Source organism: Durio zibethinus, chromosome 2 (assembly GCF_047325235.1).
Source record: "Durio zibethinus cultivar Kanyao isolate XHJ-2024 chromosome 2, ASM4732523v1, whole genome shotgun sequence".
NCBI lineage: Eukaryota > Viridiplantae > Streptophyta > Magnoliopsida > Malvales > Malvaceae > Durio > Durio zibethinus.
The window spans coordinates 29,001,997-29,010,107 of record NC_143163.1 but is presented as its reverse complement, the minus strand read 5'-3'; the positions used below and the strand labels follow the sequence as shown (position 1 = coordinate 29,010,107).

At 28.6% G+C, this 8,111-nt stretch overlaps 1 non-coding gene across 1 annotated transcript; it reads left to right on the top strand.

Annotated features, from left to right (window-relative positions):
- Nucleotides 1–7,793: 7,793 nt before the first annotated feature.
- Nucleotides 7,794–7,900, top strand: LOC149520105 (small nucleolar RNA R71). The gene has a single exon (XR_016335564.1). It is a non-coding gene; the product is annotated as a small nucleolar RNA R71 (small nucleolar RNA).
- The last annotated feature ends 211 nt before the right edge of the window (nucleotides 7,901–8,111 follow it).

The following is an 8,111-nucleotide window of genomic DNA, read 5'->3' as shown; positions in this document are numbered from 1 at the left end:
GTCCAAAGTCAACTTAATTTCAAAATACTTTATTGAAAATATAGAAATATCGTTTAAAGGACGCATCATCACGCATGGGAGATTAATTTAGGTTTTGTGTTTTAACATAATAATTCTCTAAATTTCAAGTTCCAACCAATTTATTTTTTTACATAAAAATTTTACAATTTTGATAAATGTATTATGTTCTTCTAATTCCTTTAGGTATGATTTCCTTGTCATTATACTGTTCTATAACGAGAAAATAAAAATTAAACAAAAATACTTTACAGCTATGCTCTTATTTTTTAAAAAATTATTATCATTATTGTAGTGTATTTATTAATAATATTTGTGTTTTTGGAATTTTATTTATCTCATGGTGTTGAGAAGAGAATCTGTGATGCCAGCTAAGACAAATGAAAGGATGGCACTTGGCAGATTTTTGGTGGCATTGTTTCACACTGTGAGAAGCACGTTAGAGCGTTTTGTTTTGGTGGCATTGTAAGTCCACGTAAGCTTCCGCTCTGCGGGTGGAACGGACGAGACGACTCCAAGAAAGTGATAGGAGAGCTTCAATTTATATTTTATTAATTATTTTTTACATTCTGTATTTATATCTCAAATTTAAAATTTAAATATAAAATTTTCCTCATTACAATTTATAATCATATTTCTTCTTTCCCCTAAAAATCTTTCAAATTCTTTTTTTTATTTTTAAATTTTTTTTCAAATCTTAAATTAAAATTTATCTTAAAACTTTAATTCAAACCCTAAAATCAAAAGTTATAAACTAATCAAGCAAAGTAAGTTGCTTTTATTTTTTTTATTAAAATTTTTTATTAAAATGAAATCGGTTTTATTGAATTATTTTTTTCTGAAATCGTAAATTTAATGGGTTTATGAATTTGAAAGTTCTTAAATTTTTAAAGACTTATATATATATATATATGTAAGTTTTAAAAATAAATGTATAAAAGAACTAAAAATTAATTTATTCAAAGTTAATCAGGTAAATGAAATTAATTAGGTGTAAAAAGCAAACACTGAAGGGTGAATAACAGAAAATTGAAACTCTCAAGTAACAGAAGTCAAGGGCACATCGCCATTTTGACATTTCAAAGGTTTTTTTATTTTTATATTTATTTATAAGAGAAAATAGATAAACTTGACTTTTGTCAAAACAATGAGGTATGGTATGACGTAAGTTGGATCAAGTGTTTCTGGAGTGGACGGAGTGCTGGACTTGGATACTTAAGTCAGAGTTTTCGTTCCCTCGGATTCGATTTCATGACAATTACTACAAAATTTTGATATGATTTAATTATAATCATAAATTACTGATTTATAATAAATAAATAAATATTATTTTAAATATTTTAAATGAATAAATGAATTTGACTTTTTTCTTTATAAATCAACCTTTTTTTTTCTTCACATGTTTTTTCTTCTTTCCTGCAATTACAAATAAGCAGGAAATAGGGAACTTCAGAATATTTCCTTTAGTGGAGTGATTGAAAAGAAAGTTTCAATCTGTCCTCTTTCTCTGGTTAACCAATCAAGAATAATCAACTTCTACCCGTTCACGTGGAGCGGTGCTCGTATTTCTTCACTAACTTTGGCTTGACAGGCTTGGCACAATATCATAGTTCAGATTTTTTCATCGTTGCCTTCAGAATACGAATACTCATAGGAAGAAGTAGCTTAATGCTACAAGGATAATGAGTTGCAGTTGAATATTTCTCTTTTACACAAATTTTAATAATGTTTAATCGGTGTTCATCAATTGCTTGCCAAAATGTCCCTTACAAGTTATTGTAGAATAAATCTTACCTCATATTTTTGCTTTGTTTTCGAAGATAATTTATTCAATTAATAATGGAAATGATGTAAACATCCATGCAATTTCTATGGATTGGTCCACTGAGTTAGTTTGGATTAAACTCCTAGAAGGCAAATCATTAAAGGATGTGATCTTGAAAAGTTTTAATTGCATTGTTAGAAACAATAGATTCAAATTATGAACTTTTTCATCAAAAGCAAAGGCTAGCAAGGGTTTCAAATAGCGTCCGTCGCAGAACACCGACCTTTATTTTATAGGAATAATGTTTTTCCTCACAGTAATTTACTGTAATAGAAGTGTGAATGACAATTTACGTATATATAGCGATTCTTCACAGCAACAAATAATGATATAGTAAAAAAATAATGATTGTAATGTAAAACATACGGAATATCATTTATAAAAAAAAAGAAAAGAAAAGAAAAATAGAAGCATATATTATAGAAAAATTATTAATATATTGTATAATTTTTTAATTTCACAAGTGGTGTTAATAAGGTGAGAAAAACCTCTTAGAGTATATTTAACAAATAAAAAAAATATGTGTCATCTTCTTAACCTTACTAATAAAAATAAAAAATTATAGTATTAGTGTCTCAAATAATTTCTCTATATTATATATCATTTATTATAAATATATATAAAAAAATTATTAAATACACTGATAATAAAATTTTTAGACTTTACAAATGATATTAAAAGAATGATATATATTTCTTAAAATATATTTAAAAATAAAAAAAATAATAAAAAATATAAATGAAACATGTGTTAATCTCTTGACACTACTTGTGAAATTAAAAATTTACACTAATAATTTATAAATATTAACTCTACATATAATATCATATCATTGTTGAATAGATCAAAATTATTTTCTTTCCTTGGACTTTCCCTTTCTACTACGTAGAAAATTCAAGAGTAAAAAAATTGGATTTGTCCTTTGCCAAGTGCAATGGTCTTAAATTTCATTCTCTCTGAAAAAGAAGTGTCGTGTCTTACTATTATTCTATACATTTCGTTAAAAGGATATGAGGTATGCATTTTTTTCTAGAAGATATAGATATGTGGTATAATTTAAGTCCACTTGTGGAATTTTAACTATCATGGCCGTATATAAATAAGATAGTAATCCGTTTTCGAAAGCAGCTCATGTTAAAGTGAATGAGTGTGTATCATTAAAATAGTAAAACAAAAAAAAAGGGCGAGTGTGTCATGCTTATGTTCGGCACACTTTGATTAATAAAATATTTTGAGGCAATAATTGTGGATAATCCACCGAGATGAAAGTTTGAGATTAGGTTTAGTCATTTTTTTCACCTTTTTGTTTAATTGTTAAAGCCACTTCCTCAAGTTTATAACTTTTTTTAAGCTACAAATCATAATATGCTTCAAACTTGAAAGCATCTTTAATTTGTACGATATGAAAGACCAAATTCCATTAGCCAACAGCATCCATCAGATCTTTCTTACCCCAGAAAATAACTAACAGTAATGGTAGCACAAGATTCATTACCATTTTATTTCTTTCTTATTGGTTGAGACCATTGCCATCCATCAACATGTTTTTCCTCCTTCCAAACAGAACTGGAAACATAACTCGCTCGATGTTAATAATATCTATTACTGCTCTTTTTATAGCCTGTAACTACACGATCAAGTAACAAAAATAAGTTTTTCAGTATCATCTCTTTAGGAATTATAAAATATAATATTGGGTTGCTCTTTAAGTACCAAGGGTGAAATCCTAAGATCTTATATCTAAACAATTGGAATTCAGAATTTGGTTGCAAAGAAAAGTAAAGATTAAAAATGATGTGTAGGTAAGGATCTTGACTTCACCAACTGTCACTTAGAAGGTAAAAGAAGATTGGTAAAGACTAAATCTAAGAAAATAAGAATTTAAAGCTTGGAAATTAAAGAAACTTGAGCATGATGATTGCTTATAATAAACTTGGAATAAAGATTGCATGAAAAGAACTTAAAGGAAATAATAAAAGAAAGTGATAGCTAAATCTTGCAACAAGTAAAAGAAAGCTTGAATAAATCTTGAAAGAAAAAGAAAGCTTTGCCAAAATCAAGATTGTAAAAACAAGAATGAAAACTTAAAGCAATAAAAGAAAAAATCTTTGGAAAAATACTTCTAGAATTGAACTAAAAGAATTTAAAGAAACAAAAGCTTTGTTATTAGCAAATCTATCACCTAAGCCAATAATTCCTCTAAAGAACTAAAAGAAATAAGAACTAAGAACTAAAAGAAAGAAGATGTGTGAGGAATGGAATGACGGAATAGTGTTTTCAAATTCTAGTTCTAATGGATGAGTGCTTACCCTAATCTTCTTGGAGGTTGGTCGAATATGATCCTTTCAAACTTGAGTTGTCCTGGCTAATGGAGTTTTAGAAGTGCAATCTTGGCCCTTTGATTGAATCTTGATTAAATCTTAATAAAGCTTTTCTCTTAGATTTGGCTAAGGCTTAGAATTTCAAAAGTAAGTTGATTTTTATCCAATTCTTGAAATTCAAATGTGTAAAATCCTACTCCAAGTCAAAATCTTCAAGGTTAGGCAATATGTCTCATGGTGAGTTTCAAATACTTCTTGGCTGAATAGGATGGTGCTTGTAGAATCCATGCTTTTGCAAATTAATCCTCCCTCTTGCATGGCCGAATGGATAGAGTCCTTATGCTGCACAATTGCTTCATGTTTAAGCAAAAAAGTCATACTTGAATTAAAACTTATCTCTGGCTAAATATGATAAAGTCTAAGTGAGCTTGGAATAGCATATAACTTTTCTTGGAAATGGTCTAGCTAAATGCATCATAGAAGAGTCCTTGTGCAATTGAAACTTTATGAATGTGGATTAAGGTGGTTCGGCTATGGGCTTCAAGATTGGGCCAAAATTGCTCCTTGTATACTTGCATGCATAACTTGTATGAAAATGATGTCCATGAGCTTGAAAAACCTAAAATCAAGAAAACAACATAAAAAGCATTGAAAATCATCCAAAATTTAAATTTTTCATGATTTTTGACATGTAAAAACTCTATAATTTTAGGTGTTATCCCTTACTCTTAAATCTTTACTTGTCCTCAAGCAAAACCTCAAATCAACAAAATTAAAAATCCATTATATCTATTTACCAAGTCAAGAACTACATAAACATCCTATCATGTATTACTGTATAATACAAAGTTAAGAATAAACATAGAGTCATAAGAATTTCTTTCAAAAGCAAGCTCTCAATACTTATGCTCATTACACATAAACATCTACTTAATCTTTAATTCATGCATATAACTTAAGTAAATGAATACAAAACACTTTATCACATTTTACTTCAAAGATAGAATAGACTTCATATGTTTATTTTTTCCATTCCTCTCCACTCATGTTAGACCTATATACTTAACTCAAGATCAAAAGGTCTTTAGGCTTATAATATAAGGCTTAGGTCAAAGTAGAAGAAAATAAATTTTAGACTTTAAAACCCTAAGCTTACTTTTTTTGAATTTCTTAAACTTTAAACATATGAGAGCTATTTTTTACTAGTAAAGCATCACTTTATTTTTTTCCTTTTATTCATAGCATCTTTTAAAAAAAAAAATTTAGCCATTTTCAACTTTCTTAGGCTTTGCCTTCACTTTTGTCATTTTTTTTTTTTGCTTTCTGTTTATTCTTTCCTTACTATTCCTTTCCTTCCAAAATCATAAACATGTCCATATACAAGTAAGCACAATGGGTTAGGTAAAATAAAAGAAAGAGTAAAAAAGAGATACTCTCCAAATTTTTTTCAATGTCGAATTCCATTTGCATGAGGTATTATCCTTGCTCACTTCATCCTTAAAAATAAAGCAACTTAAAAAAAAAAACATTAAAATATACATGTCCAAATAAATAAAAAAAAAAACCATTAAAGTAAAGCTTGTGTTGCTTTCCAAGTAGTTTTAGTTTTAGTCAAACTTGACCATCCCTAAATCTAAGGTTATCACTTTAACCGTTTGGAGAGAATTTACCTTATTATCTCCTTCTTTGCAGAATAATATAAATAGACTTAGTTTTAGAAAGTGTACTAACTTTCCTAGTAGAGATAACATATACAGAGTTTGAGTTTCTTTTGGGGTTGACATGGTTGGAGTTAGGAGTTGCTAAATGATTTAGAGGGTGATGAGGTTTAACTATTAGGTCAAGCTCTTTAAGGTTTTCTTTCACTTTGATTGCACTAACATTTTCTTTATCTCTAAACACACCATTCCATTCAAATACAAACTATAGCTTTTTATTTTTAATATAAAGGTAAGGCTAGTATCATAAATATCTATTAAGGCCTTAGCAATAAATAGGAAAAATCTTCCTAACAGTAATGGAGCCTTATCATCATCCATGTCTAAAATAACAAAATCCACCAAGAAAGCATATTTACTAACTTTCATTGATACATTTTTCAACATCCCTTTTGGTAACTAAATAAATTGATAAGTAAATTTAATATTGAATTAGGCAGGCTTTAGCTTTTCACACCCTAATTGCATAAAAATATTCATAGGCATTAGATTTATAATAGAACCAAGATCATAAAGTGCATCAAAAAATTTTAATTGTCCAATTTTGTAAGGAATAGTAAAATTTCCTAAATCATTTTACTTCTGGACAAAAGTTGTTGAAGTTCAAGGTTGTAGTCTTATAAAAATATGGCTTTCTTCAATTCTTTAAGTAGCTCTATTTGAATAGGCATTGGGGAATATGGTGTTATATTGAAACACTGCCTATACATTCTAATGGTAATCATTGGTTTTGGTTGCACTTCTTCTTAAACTTTTTTTTTCTTGTGGACCTTTTTTTTTTATGGATTTTTTTCTTGAATTACCCATTTTTAAATTTTTTTCATAGATTATTGTTTTAGACTTAGGCTGAATGCTTTTTAATAATGCTTTTTCAACTTACAGTATATTTTTTTTTTTTTAGCAAACCCTTCAATGTACTCTTCATGATCTTTTTCATTGTCCATTTTTATATTATCCTTCTCAAGGTATTCGTTATAGGTTTTAATATCTTCATGACCCTCTAATGCCATAGGGTTAAAACTTTTTAAAATTTCTCGACCAAATTACAAGAGTTTCTTATCTTTTAATACATCTTTCTTCCCTATGAAATGTACTTTAAGTTGTCTCACAAAATTAGAGAGGTTTACTACCATAAGCTTATCATCCTCTTTATCAGAATCCTCTATCCTAACATCTCTCAAAGAATAAATTACATTACATCCCTTTTTGCTTTATCTTTTAAGGTTGGATTTAATATTCTTAGGTAAGGTACCTATACGGCTATTGGTTATAGCTTGGACAAGTTGACGTATTTAGTTTTTTAAGTTTTTGATGGATGCAGCTTAGCTTTGAATATTGGCATTGTTGGCTTACATCAATTGGGTCAACATGTCTTCAAAAGTGGATTTCTTTTTTTAGGGTGGGTTATAGGTTGATGGATTAGGGTGGTAGTTGTTGTTTTGGTTATTAGTAGGTTGGTGGTTTGATTGGTTAGAAGAAAATTTTGGATGGTTTCACTATCCAACGTTGTAGGTATTATAATCTATAGGGATTATGGTTTGGCTTGGCTTGTTTAATGTATTGGACTAGTTCTACTCTAAACTAGCATCTTTTAGTGGAATATGGTCTTTCACAGATATCATAAGAGACATAAAGATTTTGTATAACAATCACATGGTTGGCCTTCTAGTGAGGGAAGCTAATTAGGAATTGATAAAAACAATAGCATCAACCTCAAATAAACTAGTAAACTTTTTACTAACCTTTCCTTTTATGCCTTATTGGTAAATATTAGAAGCCATCTCTTTAATAAGTTCATTTGCTTTCTTAGGAGTTTTGCTCATAATTGCCCCTTCAACAACTAAATCTAAAGTAGTTTTCATGGGTGATGTGAGACCATTATAAAAGATCTAGATTTAAAGCCACTAGGATAATCCATGGTTTAGGCATTTTCTTAGCAACTCTTTGAATCGTTTCCATCCATCATATAATGTTTCACTATTTACTTGTAGAAATATGGTGATTTCATTCCTTAGTTTTGCTATTTTTGCTGGTGGAAAAAACTTTAGTAGAAACTTTTAGACCAAATCATCCTATGTTGTGATTGAACTAGATAGTAATGATAACAACCAACTTTTCACCTTGTCCTTGAAAGAAAAATGAAAAATCTTAGTCTAATTGCCTCATTAGAAACACCCTTATAGCGAAAAATGTCACCTAATTGAAGGAAGTTAGAAAGATAACGATTTG